At 43.8% G+C, this 13841-nt stretch overlaps 1 protein-coding gene and 1 pseudogene across 1 annotated transcript in view; both read right to left on the bottom strand.

The window, feature by feature from the left end:
* The window catches only part of LOC139069636 (uncharacterized), a 438794-nt gene that overhangs the window by 232703 nt on the left and 192250 nt on the right, over positions 1–13841 (bottom strand). The window lies entirely within an intron of this gene.
* On the bottom strand, positions 11743–13456 carry LOC107374790 (E3 ubiquitin-protein ligase BRE1B pseudogene; annotated as a pseudogene).

Genomic DNA, 13841 nt, shown 5'->3' with positions numbered 1-13841 from the left:
AGAGGTGTCTGACAAAAAGTTGATTGTCCCCACAGTGACACGGTGGAACTCATTTCACGATGCCTATGCAAGAATCACAGAAATGCCTTTCAATGACGTTAATGATCTCTGCAAAAAGTTTCAGATTAAATGTATGAACGACAGGGAATACCAGTTAATTAAGGAATACTGTGCCATTATGAAGCCTTTTTCTATTGCACTGGACATCCTACAGGGAGAGGAAACTTGTTTTTATGGCATGCTTCAACCAACACTAGACGTTATTGTGGCTAAAACCTTGGCGATGAAAAATGCCTTATCACCAATGACCACTGGGCTGCCTGAGATTATTGTGGGAGCAATCAAATCTAGATTTGCTTCAGTGATTGATTCTAAGGATGCCCTACTGGCTTCTGTCTCATTGCCCATGTTTAAGTTGCACTGGGTAAAAGAAGAGAACAAAAGAGACCACATCACTCTCCTTCTTACAGCTGAGTGTCGCACACTAACAACAGAGGAACCTGCATTTGCTGCCTCAGTTTGTCTATTTGGTAGTAACAGTTAATTTACGTTTGTCTTGTATAACTGAGGTTTTTTTTTCTGGTCACAGTTCAGGCTAAAATTGTTTCTTTCAAGGCCAATAGGTCTAAGCACTTTAAAATAATTGCAAACACTTTAATTTTGTTATTTCTAATTAAGTTTCAAAATATGACTGGATAGCCTTGTGTAGCTAATGGTCATTGTGCTTTAAAAGTGCTGTGAACCTAAATTAGGCTCTGCCAATTATGTAGGACTATGGTTTATGCTCTTTTATGAAAGAGGAACCATTCTACATATGAATTTGTGATATTAATTTTATTAAATTAATAACCAAATTGTATAGTTTTAAGAAGACTCAAAGGTTGTTTTCATCGATAAACTGTCGATAATATCCGTGTGTCTGTGTTTCAGTTCAATGAAGAAACAAGTTTGACAATTAAAAGTTTTAATTCTTCAAATTAAACTAATGATTTTGAAATTGACAAACAGGAAATAACAATCAACATTGGCAACTTTGTGGGACAATCTTTAACAGTTGATATGCTGTTCTTGCTCAAATAGACCTTGTGGTGAATGTATGAAGATTGAGAGTGATATGATGTGATTATGGATGCGTGTGTGCAAAGTGTAGTGAGAATTGAAAATGAGGTGAGATGAATGCGTGTGTGCATCTGATTTTGCTTCAGGAAGAAACAGGTGTCTGAGTGAAAAGTGATGGTTTGAATAAACTTAGGTTTTGTTGGAAAAGATGCGTCAACGCTATCTATCGTGTTCTGTCTCACCGTATTCGGACCCTCCTCTTGGACCCGGGACGTCAAAGGACGATGTTTCATCCAGGGGTGACACCTCGGCTGGCAGAGAAGACGAAGGCGTGCTGCGACCCGGTCCAGGAGATGACCTCGGTACACGTGATGATAAAGCGTTTGCAGATGCGCTTTCTTAAGTTTAACTCACTCAGAAAATCAAAGACTCTGGACGAGTCTGCGTTAGCGATTGTAATTCAGCTATCCGGTCTGGCTTGACTGGAATAGCGGGGGGGGGGGGGGGGGGGGGGGGGGTTACAGGAGCTCCAGGCCCCCCCCGGGTGCGTGTTCAACACGTCCGAACTCTCTCATTGACAAACTCGAACTGAATCATAAACTGAAACTTACCAAAAGCCTTTCTCTTCTCAAAGCAAACGTGTGCGTCAGCGAATGTGTTTTGGAGTTTACTGTGAGAATCTGTGTGTGGGTGTGTTTGAGTGTGTGTGTGCTTGAGTGTGTGTGAAGGTCGTTAACAAACATCCTCAAACATTATTTAATTAAGTATGGATTCATTAATCCATTATAATTACCCAAAGCATAAGAATCATTCATTTGATTAAAACACATTTATAATGAGCAAAATGATAATGATTATTCTTTAACATTAAAATCAAGAAAGGAAGTTTAAGACTTGTTATGTTATGACTACTTCCATGGGAACAACATCTTCTGGCACGAAGCTGCAGGTGGCAGATGTTATGGTTTCCAGCAGACTCTTGCAGACTTCATGTCTGCAAAGGTCTCAATCTGTGGGTGAAAGTTCTCAGCGACCCAGCTTTGACCCAGCTGAGTCCAACACCACCTTTGTGACAGAAAACCCATATTTCCTCACGTTACAAAAGGCTTGCATTTTATTTCTTTGTTCAAAGGCCATTTTTTTGAAGGCCACAATTTGCATTAATATGTTATGTTCATAATCTTCTCAAAGTGCGTCATATTCCTTTGGGCTAATACGTTCTTTATAAAACAAAGTGTGCATAATACTGTAAACTTAGTAATAAATGCATATAAAGGTCAGTTTTGTATTCTGTCATTATTGTGGCTGTTTTATCTTACTTTCTTTTTTTTATCTTTATTCTAGCTCAGATACCACACTGCCTTTCACTGGAAGTTATGAGCTAAGTGAACGTCACTTACAGTTTTTCTCGATTGGTTTGGCTCATTTCCTGAAACCGAGATGACATTCACAAAATAACATGGACAAATCTCCAAACCACCTTGCAATTGTTCACAACAGAATGTCAGTTTTCATTGGTTTAATCAAATTGCAAATGCTTTAGTACATGTCTCAAGTGACTCTATGCTTCTTTTCAAATGATTATGTACAAGTAGCAACAGTTAGCACAATGAGCCCACATTTAGCACATTTCCCAATTAAATAGATCTTGCCGATCTAAACTGATTAGTTGATTTGTCAGTGAAATGGTCACTCACTCCACAACATATCAGTATGGTTTCATTGTGTAAGTCATCATATGCACAATTGTCTGTTCAACTGTCAAAATTAATCAAAGATATAATACCATGAAAGAATATCTTGGAACATTTGATAAAGTTATGACAGTACTTGACAATCAATCAGGTGAAATTAGAACTAACGAAGGAGCAGCCTCCCACATCTCAGATGACCAATCAAACAGGTTGTTCAGATACCTGACAGGTGTTGTCTATGATCATGACTGCTGCCAAAAGTATATAGAAAGAGCTTGGCCCGGGGCCAGTTTCATTTGCAGTGTGAACATGGAAGCACCTCGCCAAGTACAACAACAACTTCCTGCTCGAGGAAGAGGAGGAAGAAGAAGAGGAAGAGGAGGAGTGAGAATGCGTGGAGGAATAGGGGGAAGAGGCCGAGGAGCACAGAGGCACCATGATGTCCCAGATGAAATCCGGGCCACCCTTATTGACCACGTTATAAACCATAGCCTCACAATGGCAGAGGCAGGTCGCCGAGTGCAGCGTCTACAATCTCCTCCATCATCCAAATCTTTCGCAGGGAAAACAGGTACAGAACTATGCTATTGAACTATTCAGTGTTGGTGTGTGTGTAGGCCTAGTGTACTGTAATATCGTCATGTGATGTTATATGATACTATAAAAATGACAAAGACAGAAAAATGGAGAAAATACTGTGAATAGTATTCCAGTCACTGTGCAGTGCATCACACTTCTAGTACCATAGGACAGCAGTACAATTACAGTGGTGACTCGTTTTGTAACAAATTTACAGTGTTGACCTTTGACTTGTATGTCTAGGATTGGACGACAGCCTCAAGTGGGTGGCAGAAGAAAATGTCTAAATGTACAACAATAACGAGAAATATGCAACATGGTCATTGCAAATAATGCCATCACACTGAGACAGATTCGTAATGCAATCCTGCTAGACAATGTAATGTTCCAAAATATGAACTCTGTCAGCATCTCCACAATAGACTGGGTATTGAAGAAACATCAGATGACCATGAAACAGATTTACAGGGTACCATTTGAGAGAAACTCTGACAGAGTGAAAGGGCTGCGGTACCAGTATGTGCATGTAAGTCAACTACTGGTTGTCTATCATTGTAACACTATTACAGTAAGACATGGTTACCACTGTTTTCTTGTTTTGCGGTATCCTTTTCACCTTCAGAATGCAGCTTGGTGTGACTAGAGCATTTTGCCTAGAAATTGTCGTCAGTTTCCCACTCCCTGTTTGTACAGTAATTTAGATCCTCCCTGCAGTATCTGTCTCTACTTGACTGATTAGATTTATTTCTATTCTATTGTAGAGAATAATGGCATTAGAAGGCAACGACAGCCCTCACACCCTAGTGTTCGTTGATGAAGCTGGCTTCAACCTGGCCAAAGGTCGAAGGCGTGGCCGTAACATCATTGGCCACCGAGCCACTGTGGATGTCCCAGGCCAGCGAGGGGCAAATATAACAATGTGTGCCGCTATATCAGAAAGAGGTGTGGCCACACACATTCCCAGTTTAGGGCCCTACAATACACAAAAGCTCCTCAATTTTTTGGACCACCTTTATACTGATCTGATCCCAGAAAATGAGAGAGGTGTAGAAGGACCTCAGCTACCACATTATGTCATTGTGTGGGATAACGTGAACTTCCACCGCGGCCCACGCATCAGAACCTGGTTCACCACCCATCCCCGGATGCTAATGGAGTTTCTTCCACCTTACTCTCCTTTCCTAAATCCAATTGAGGAGTTTTTTTCAGCTTGGAGGTGGAGGGTGTATGAGCATCAGGCTCAAGACCAGAGGGCCCTGCTGCATGCAATGGATGCTGCATGTGAGGACATCACAGGGGATCAGTGTAGGGGATGGTTGAGACATTCACGCCGTTTCTTCCCTCCCTGCATCGCACGAGAAAATATCTGTCGCGATGTGGATGAGAATTTATGGCCTGACAGAGAGCAGCGCGTCAATGGCCAGGAGGATGAGGATGGTGGCCAAGAAAGAGAGGGTGACAAAGGCGACCACTGAAAATATTACTGTACTATAGTTCTGAAACCTTATTTACAGTATGGTAGGCTAGAGTTGTTTTTGTTTTTTGTTTGTGTTTATAACTGTTCACTTTTACAGAATCCTGTATATGTTTTCTTTTCACAGTAAGTTCTCTAATGTTAACATTTCTTTGTACGAATGAAAATGTTTACAGTTTCCTTGAGTATGAGTGGTTAATTGGAGGCCGATTTTACTGTGAAATCTATTGGTTTTATTCATAGTGGTATTCTGTTGCTAGACCTGTGCCTCAGTGACACAACATCTGAGCATTTTGACTTGCAGTGCTTAAACAATGCCAAAGGTATAATGCATTTTGGGGGCATTGACTATTTATATGGGAAGGATATTTAGTTTTGACACATGGATAAACTCTTTTGGGAGAGAAATTAGCTTTTGCAGGGGATCCATGGTGTTGTGCTAAGCCATCCAGGTTATTTTGACAAAAGCACTAAATGAATGCACATGTGCCAAGGCAATTGAGAAGGATCTGTGCTATTTTGACTGTACTGACCTTTTATATGGGAAAGGAATCTGCTTTTGAAGCATGGACGAAGAGTTTGGGGAAATATATTTGATTTTGCTAGTGAGCTATAATGTTGGGCAGCACTGTCAGACTGTTTGGCCAAATGACCTTATGGTTTTGAGAATGTCATCTCGGTTTCAGGAATAGAGCCAAACCAATCGAGAAACTGTAAAATAATATTGTTTTTTAATGAGGAAAACGTAAAGTAATGCTATAGTAATGTAATGCCTTACATTTTAAAAACAGTAATATTGTAATGTAACATATTACTTTAAACAGGCAGTAACAAGTAATAATTACTATATTAGTTTTGAAGTAACTTGCCCAACACTGCAATTTAGACAGACCAATTAACCTAACAGTCATGTTTTTGGACTGTGGGAGGAAGCTGGAGTACCCGGAGAGAACCCACGCATGCACAGTGAGAACATGCAAACTCCATGCAGAAAGATCCCAGGCTGAGAAGCGAACCCAGGACCTTCTTGCTGCAAGGCAACAGCTCTAACCACTGCGCCACTGCGCAGCCCTCGCAGAATAAAATATAAATTTTAAAATAAAAATCTTACTCTTCTAGTCATTGAACACCACATTTTACATGTCACAACAGATCTCCCGGCACTCCTAATGGCATAATTCGACAAAATAAAACTTTAAATGTTCTTAATATGTGCAGATCCGCACCCATGGACGGCACCGTCCGGTCGGAGACCTCACAGACTGGGACGTTACTCGAGGTGAATCGTAAGCTGGACAATGCCTTAGCTGCGTTACCGGTGTTAGTGCGCAAAATGGATGTAATCACGGAGAGGGCCACCGGACGGTGTGGAGATGTTTCATCACCCGAATTGGCTTCATTGAAGGACTGGAATGACCAGTTACAGACTGAAGGCAGAGGGAAAATTACCTCTGCCTGACCCAAACACAGTCTTGTTATCCTTATCTGACGCCATGCAGCCTTGAAGCTGCAAATAATCATCCCCCACAAAGGAAGGAATGCAGACAGATGCTGTGGAACCCCCCCCCCCCCCCCCCCCCCCCCCCGCCTTCAGATTGTGGACTTCACAGCGAGGCCATCAACCTGCAGGAATGTGCTCTGCGCCCCTCCCAAGATCAAGATCTCTCTCCCTCCTGTAGACACAGTTGGCTGAGCGCTGCATGGCTGCTGGCCCTGAAAAAAACAGGATCCCAGCCCCCCCCCAATGGAGTCTCATGTTGTGAATTTTGAAGTTTGTGCTTATATGTCTGAGGTGGTTTTTTTTTTTTGCATAGTACAGCTACGCCCTGTCGAGAGTAACTATGGTATGCCTGTTTTTTTCCCTCCACCAACCTATCCTCATGTAATTCCTTTTCATCTATTAAGGTAGCGCGACTCATGTTGCGAATGACTGCAGTCACCAATTCTTGTCATGTGTCTTGCCCATGTATGTCTGATCTCTGAATTGTGTGTACTGAAACTCAATTTCGTTTCTCTGTCTGTCTTGCACATGTGGTAGAAATGACAATAAAATGACTTTGACTTGAGATGCCTTTTTTTGCTGATATGTGAAATCACTCACTGCCAAAATGGTCTTGATATTCTGAATTCTTAGCAAAGTCCTGAAAGGGCTGAAATTTACATAGACACAACAGCTGAGAGAACCAAGCCATCACTTGCTGTCTTTCTTTTCTTTTTGTGTGTTATATGGATGGAGGACCCTCTCGAAAATGAGAGGCTACATCTCAAGAGGCCCTATCCTCCAAAAACATAAGTAAATAAATAAAATAAATAAACAAAATCACACCTACTGGTCAATCTTCCCCTCCCAGAAATTTCCTCTAACTCATTTTTGTGGAAACATGGCTAATGACGCCCTTGTGCTTGTGTGCATGCCTGCCTGCATGGGGGCATGCTCCCTATGAGCTGATGGATGGGGTACTGCACTATCTACAACATCCTGACTAGTTCATTACTGACCTCCTGGACAGACCTGAGGTGCAACCTGTTTGCATATGATGGACTAAAATATGACAAACCAGAACTTTAAATTTGGATGCGTTTCTGTCAAGCATGGGGCCAAGTCACATGTATCATTCTCCAGGAACTGCCTGCATGCTCTTACTACATGATGTTGATCATTATCATGCATGCTTCCACCTGAGTGCTGTTTGCTTTTGCATTCTCCTGTTTGCAGTCCAGCACAGCGCTGAGCATTCAGCACCATGAACAGTTCCTCACTGGATGTTCCCAGTGTAAGTCAGCACCTTGGACAGTGGTCCCCTTAGATGAGCCCTGCACATCTGTACTGAAGCACACTCATGACGGCTAAATGAGCAGCACCTTTAAAGGAGGCCAGGTGACGCATGCTCGGGGGCTAGTGAGGATGCAGATCGGTGCTGTTGTTCCACTTACCCTGGCCTCTGACTTGTTTGAATGTTCAGTGGAACCTGTATATTTTTGATAAGCTACAGGCTTTAGATAATCATTTAAGGTGTGTGCGATGTAGAGTAGATACTGGAACTAGAAACTGTTTAAAATATTTAAGCTTCAGATCCAAACCAGGAAAACAACCTAGTTTTAGTTGTTTTAGGTTATTCCTTGGCCTTCAATTTAGTTTTCGTTTTTAGTTACAGAGCTTAGGTTAAATTACTTGTCTTCTTGGTTATCTTAGTTTTGTGACGGATCTTTAGTTAAATAAAACCCCATTAAACCATGTTTCCTCATTTATCTTAGATTTTCTGAGGCTCCTGGTTTTCTCCTGTGACTTTTTGTCATGTTGGGAGGCAGTTTCTTGACCCATGACATGCAGAATCACACACGGGAAACCAGGTAAGTGTAAAAAGGTTTATTTTAAATGAACGAGCTAGAGAGGAGAAATGGGAACTGAAGGCGCTGCATGCTGGTGGCAGGATTCCCGGATGGGTTTCTGAGGAGGGAGACAGGGTGAGATTCCAGAGGAATTTGTGGAGATATTGATGTGGACGAAGGCTTACTGTTTCCAGTAGCGGTAGGAGGCTCAGAGGGGAGTTTGATCAGGTCCGGGAGAGCTGAGGAGATCCAGGAGGTGACAAACTGTTTGTCCAAAGGTGAGGTTGGAGTGGAGGTGGGAGAGGGCAGGTGAGCGGCTGAGAGCAGGTGGCCAGGGGAAAGGCAGTGTGATCTGGAGTGCAGGAATCAGAGCTGGTTATGGAGACGAGGGAAAGTGGAGTGAAACCTGGAGGAGAGCAGGGAAGAATTGTGAAGGATCTTTCAGGCGGCAGGTTTTCTAACAAAGTACACAAGTTCAAGACAGGTTAGTGGCTAGAGCTACCCAAACAGAGTAATCATCCGGCATGGTGTTGTGTCACACTGCTCCTTAAATCCCCTGGTGTCACGTTTTACGGATGGTAGGACCCACAATGCAGAACCCAGGATGACAAGAGACAGGAGATGAAATATAAGAAAATCCTTTATTTTGCAGGCTGAATCCAAAACAAAAATAAATCCAAAGGGGAGAAGCCAGTAATCCAAAATGTCCAAAAATATAAACTAGAGATAGGAATGAGAGACTGACAGCAAAACACGCTGACAGCAACAACAATGAACCAACACCAGACACGGACAGGACAGAGCTTATATACACAGGGAGAAGTGATTAGGGGAAATGGCGGCAGGTGTGTGGAGTGAGAGCTAGAGGGAAGACAGGTGAACCTAATAATCAAAATGGGCAAACAGAAACAGAGGAGGGCCAAATAAACCTAAAAGGCTCTAAAACACAAAACTGAACCTAAAGGCCGCGGGAAGGATTAACACACACACACACCACACTCACACAAATGCACTAATATAACAGGAATGGGGAAAGGACAAGCACAACACACACACACACACACACACACACACACACACTGAACTGGGGAATGGACACACACCCACACACAGCTGGGGACAAAGAGGCTGGAGCTGCAACTTGGGGCACAGAGGATAACTAAATGGACACTGGACCTGAGGGGATGATAAAAAGGTCTACAAACAGAACACACCATATAGAGACGCAGACGTGACACATGAGGGCGCTAGAGGACAACAAAAGGAGCACCTAGAGAACAAATGGAGGACAAAAGGAGACACATGAGATGAGACGCCGACACAGACCATGACACCTGGGCCTTGATGGCAAGATTAGCTGCAGCTGGTTGCTCTCAGACACGCCCACCTGCAGACAAAACTCAGAGGACAACAAGATTACTGACAGGCAGCTCACCCCGGACCATGACACTTTTATGTTATCATATATTCTGAGGAGAGACATTTTTGTTTAATAATATTTGTTGTGACTGGAGATGGGATCTCTTTCTTTGTTTATGTGGGTTCAGATATCTGCTACCACAGAGACCTGAATGTTCCATGGTGCCAGGCAGTGAACCTGGGCCCCACTAGAGGATGTTAAAGCCTCAGGCTACCCTCATGCAGGGGTGGACTGGCCATCTGTGTACTCCAGGACGGCCGGCGGGCCGGACCACCACTCTCCACGCACGTTTTCAATAGAGCTCCGGACCCCACGTGACTCTCAGTTAGTGGACGCCATTTTGGCATGCAAAAAAGGTAAACAAACACAGATGTAACCATGAACATGAACGGGATCCGCTTGGATTTTACTTCGTCGGAGTTTACTTCACACTTTAAAACAGAAGAAATCGTTTTATATGGTCAGAAATTAAATAGACTAAACATCTCCGACCCTTACCGTGCCCCTGGGATACTTTTTTAAAATGCCAGAAGCTGTCGGAGTGGACTTCTTATCGGCACAACACCGGACCTGACCGGGGAACCCCTTGGGATTCCCCCGGCCGGAGGAGCTGGGGAGAGGTCTGGGACTCTCGACTCTACTGCCCGCTCCGACGCCAGAAGCTGTCGGAGCGGACTTCTTACCGGCACAACACCGGACCTGACCGGGGAACCCCTTGGGATTTACCCGGAGGAGCTGGCTCCGGCGGCTGGGGAGAGGGAAGTCACGCTACTGCCCCCGCAACCCGACTCCGGATACGCGGATGAAAATGGATGGATGGACGGACAAATAACAGATTTACACGTAAGTAGTCTCAGTGAGACAGATAATAGCAATCCAAAGTGCTTTTTATGTGTGATCTGACAATTGATCAACCATTGCTTAAAAATTAAATACAGCTTAGCCGGTTAATTGCTGTGATCATAAGACACGTAAACGGCAGCACGCAGAACTCACGAGGCAACGTTTTACGTGATGTTTACTTGTTGCTATGAGTAATAAGACAGAAAAAGCCACGCCAAAATAAGTTTAGGAAGCCCACTAAGAATCATAATAAAAGCATTTAAAATAAATACCACACACAGTTGAGGAAATGTTGGTTTAAGTACCTGATATGAAGCGGTCGCTGCATAAGCGAAATCCTTTACTCTCAGGATCCCACAGCTTCATTTTCGCCCAGTCACTAGCGCGTTTTATTACAATGATCCAATGTTTGCAGCGCTCCGGATCTTGGGGAATCCTGTAGATGGCTCATTCCTTATGTCATCCGCATCTGTTCTGCATCCTGGGGCACAACAGGAATCTACCATATTTCCCGTTTGATTGAGTTTTCTGACAATAACAAATAGTCCAGCTGCCGGCTTCTGCCTGCCAATATGGCGCAGTTTCGATTTGAACGGTTGCATGCTGGGAGAAGTGACGTCAACTCCCGGAGCTCTATACCTGTTTTTTTCCCCCCTCAAAGCTCTTTCACCCTCCAGCACTCTAGGTGGCAGCACTGCACCTCTAAGTTGGATGCCAGCTACATTGGCTGTGGCCGCCAGGCAAGGAGAAGAAGAAGCTGAAGCGGAGAGGAGGCAAAGGCAGTAGAAAAAAAAAACCCGATGCAAAACCCGGCCGCTAGTAAAAAAAAAAAAAAAAAACGGGAAAGAAAAGGGTGGGGCTGAGAAGGCAAGAGAAAAAAATTGCGGGCATTAGATGCTGAAGCTTCTAAATGTCACAAAGTAACTGACATATTTAGCAGTACAGCCAGCAGCAGCACCTCGCAGCAGGTTCACAGCAGTGGAGTCAGGCAGATAGCTACAAAGCAACATGCCAGCAGTAATGAGGGACAGAAAGACGCGCTGGTTCCACAGGCAGATTCAGGGGAAGTAAATATGGAATGTATGAGGAGAAACATTTGCAAGGATTGATGTTAGGAATTCATTTTATGATAACAACTAAATTTCAACATTTTAGCTGTAAAAGGCCACATGCAGTGAGTAATAAGAAATATGTTGTGGTTTTCCATAAAAAAGGTTGGTAGTAGCGTTACAGTTAATGCTCACAAATTTTGAAAATCTTAAATACAGAAGTTACATTTGTAATGTTGCATTTTCATTTAGATATGGTATTATTTGTGCAGTAAGAAGATTAATTGTAGCATTCAGTCAATATCGAGAAGGCCGGAACTGATGGTGAATGATGATTTATTGAGCCGTCCGTATCATCAACCAACCAACGTAAGAGCTAGGCATAAACAAAAAATAAATAAATCATAAAATAAACCATAATGCATAACTGATTACATTGGTAGTCGTTTTCACAATTAATACAATCATATAGACACGTTCCGTTTTCATAACAACATTCTGAATTATAATTACAAACCTTGTCTCGCGTGTTGCAGCAGGGGCACCGCAGCTTGGCCTTGTACTGATTGATCTCCTCTTGTAGGATCTCGTCCGCGTCAGAGTACACCTCCACCTTCTTCTGCTTCTCCAGCTTCCGCCTCAGCCTGGACAGATCCTCCTGTGCTTGTTTCAGGTTGCTGCTCTCCCTCTCCCGAGCGGTGCGGTTCTCAGCCACGGAGACCTGGATCTCCTTCAGCTTGCCCTGTGTGTGCTCCAGCTGCACCTTCAGGTCCTCTGCCAGCTGTGCAGCCTCCACCGCCTTCCTCTTGTTGAGTTCCAGTGCTTGGGTTCGGACAGCCAGCTCCTTCTCAAGAGCAGCCAGCGTGCTCTGGAGGACTCCCTCTTTTTCTTCAAGTTTCTGCACAACCAGCAACTGGGCATCCACCTGCGTTTTAAACGTAAGGACTTGATCGGCCAGCTCCTCCTTCTCTTCTTTCAGTAACTTGTAGATCTGGTTGGATTTGATTCGCTCACTCATCAGCTTGAAATTGGCATCGTCTTTCTCCCGTAACTGCTGCAGTAGCCGGCTGTTCTGCTCCTGCATGTCTTCAAAGGCCTGCCCCGTTACATCCATCTCACTCAGCAGGGCCTCCTCCTCCTGCTTGGTGGCAGCCAGTTTCTTTTGCAGATGCTCGATGGTCTCCTCGGCTACACGAATCTTCCTCAGAGCGTCTTCATCAGCTAGCTTCTTGCTCTCCTTCCTCTCCCTCTCCTCCAGCTCTCGAACTCGCATCCTCAGGTCTTCCACCTCTGCTTTAGATTTGCGCTCAGCTGCCATAAGCTGCACTTTGTCTCTTTGCTCCTTTGGAGCAGACTTATACATGTCCAGCAGGAGCTTTATCTCTTTCTGGGACTCCTGGGCTTTCTTGAGTTCCACTCTGAGCATCTTGAGCGTATCCGAGTCTTTCCTCTTCAGCTCGTCGCTACGCTGCCTCTCCCGCTCCCGCTCCCTCTCTCGTTCCCGTAGATATATTATCATTTTTTCTGTTTGTACTTTAACTCTTTCAGAGCGTCTTGGCAGATCTGACGTGTTTTGAATTTTATCTTGAAGTTCACTTATCATTTGTTCTTTGCATTTGATTGAATCTTTAATGTCCTGTCTCGCATTACTTTCATCCTGAAGTGAGTCCTTTAGGTCTTGAATTTCCCTTTCCCGCTCCCTCTCTCGGGCTCGCTGCCGTTCCAGTTCTTTCCTCCTCTCCTCTTCTTCCTCCTGGTCTTCTTTGTTTACGACAGAACACACACTGCCGAATGTAGGAGGAAACCCTTTGGCTCAATTTTGGGATCCAATAGCCACTGGATCGTATCTCATTCATGGTGAAGCCTTTTCCTTGATGATTAACTCTTTCATGAGACTGTGCGATTATCAGTTTTGCAATGTGATGTTCTCCGGGAATGAGTGTTGGCTGTTTGATTGAATTGGGCAGAGATGAAAGCTGAAGCCTTCCACCAACCTTGAGCACACCGTCTTTGTTTATGAAAACATCCAAGTTGCTTATTTTGCTGTTCTTTGGGAGTTTTGAAGCCGCATATAAGGACGCTTGGGACAAGTTAAACCAAAGATACGGCCAGCCCTTTATTATACAGAAATCATTCCGAGAGAAGCTATCAAAATGGCCAAAGGTGCAGTCCAGAGATGCTGATGGATTAAGAACTTTTGCGGACTTCCTAAATGCATGCATGCTCGCTATGCCTCATGTAAAGGGTTTGCAAATACTTAACGACTGCGAGGAAAATCAAAAATTACTGCACAAACTACCAGACTGGATAAATGCAAGATGGAACAGACAGGTAACAAAGACTTTAATGGAAGGTGGGGAGTTTCCAAGTTTTAGTGACTTTGCATCCTTTCT

This window comes from Nothobranchius furzeri, chromosome 1 (genome assembly GCF_043380555.1).
Source record: "Nothobranchius furzeri strain GRZ-AD chromosome 1, NfurGRZ-RIMD1, whole genome shotgun sequence".
Taxonomy (NCBI): domain Eukaryota; kingdom Metazoa; phylum Chordata; class Actinopteri; order Cyprinodontiformes; family Nothobranchiidae; genus Nothobranchius; species Nothobranchius furzeri.
The sequence above is the reverse complement of the archived record's forward strand: the minus strand, read 5'-3'. Positions and strand labels throughout refer to the sequence as shown.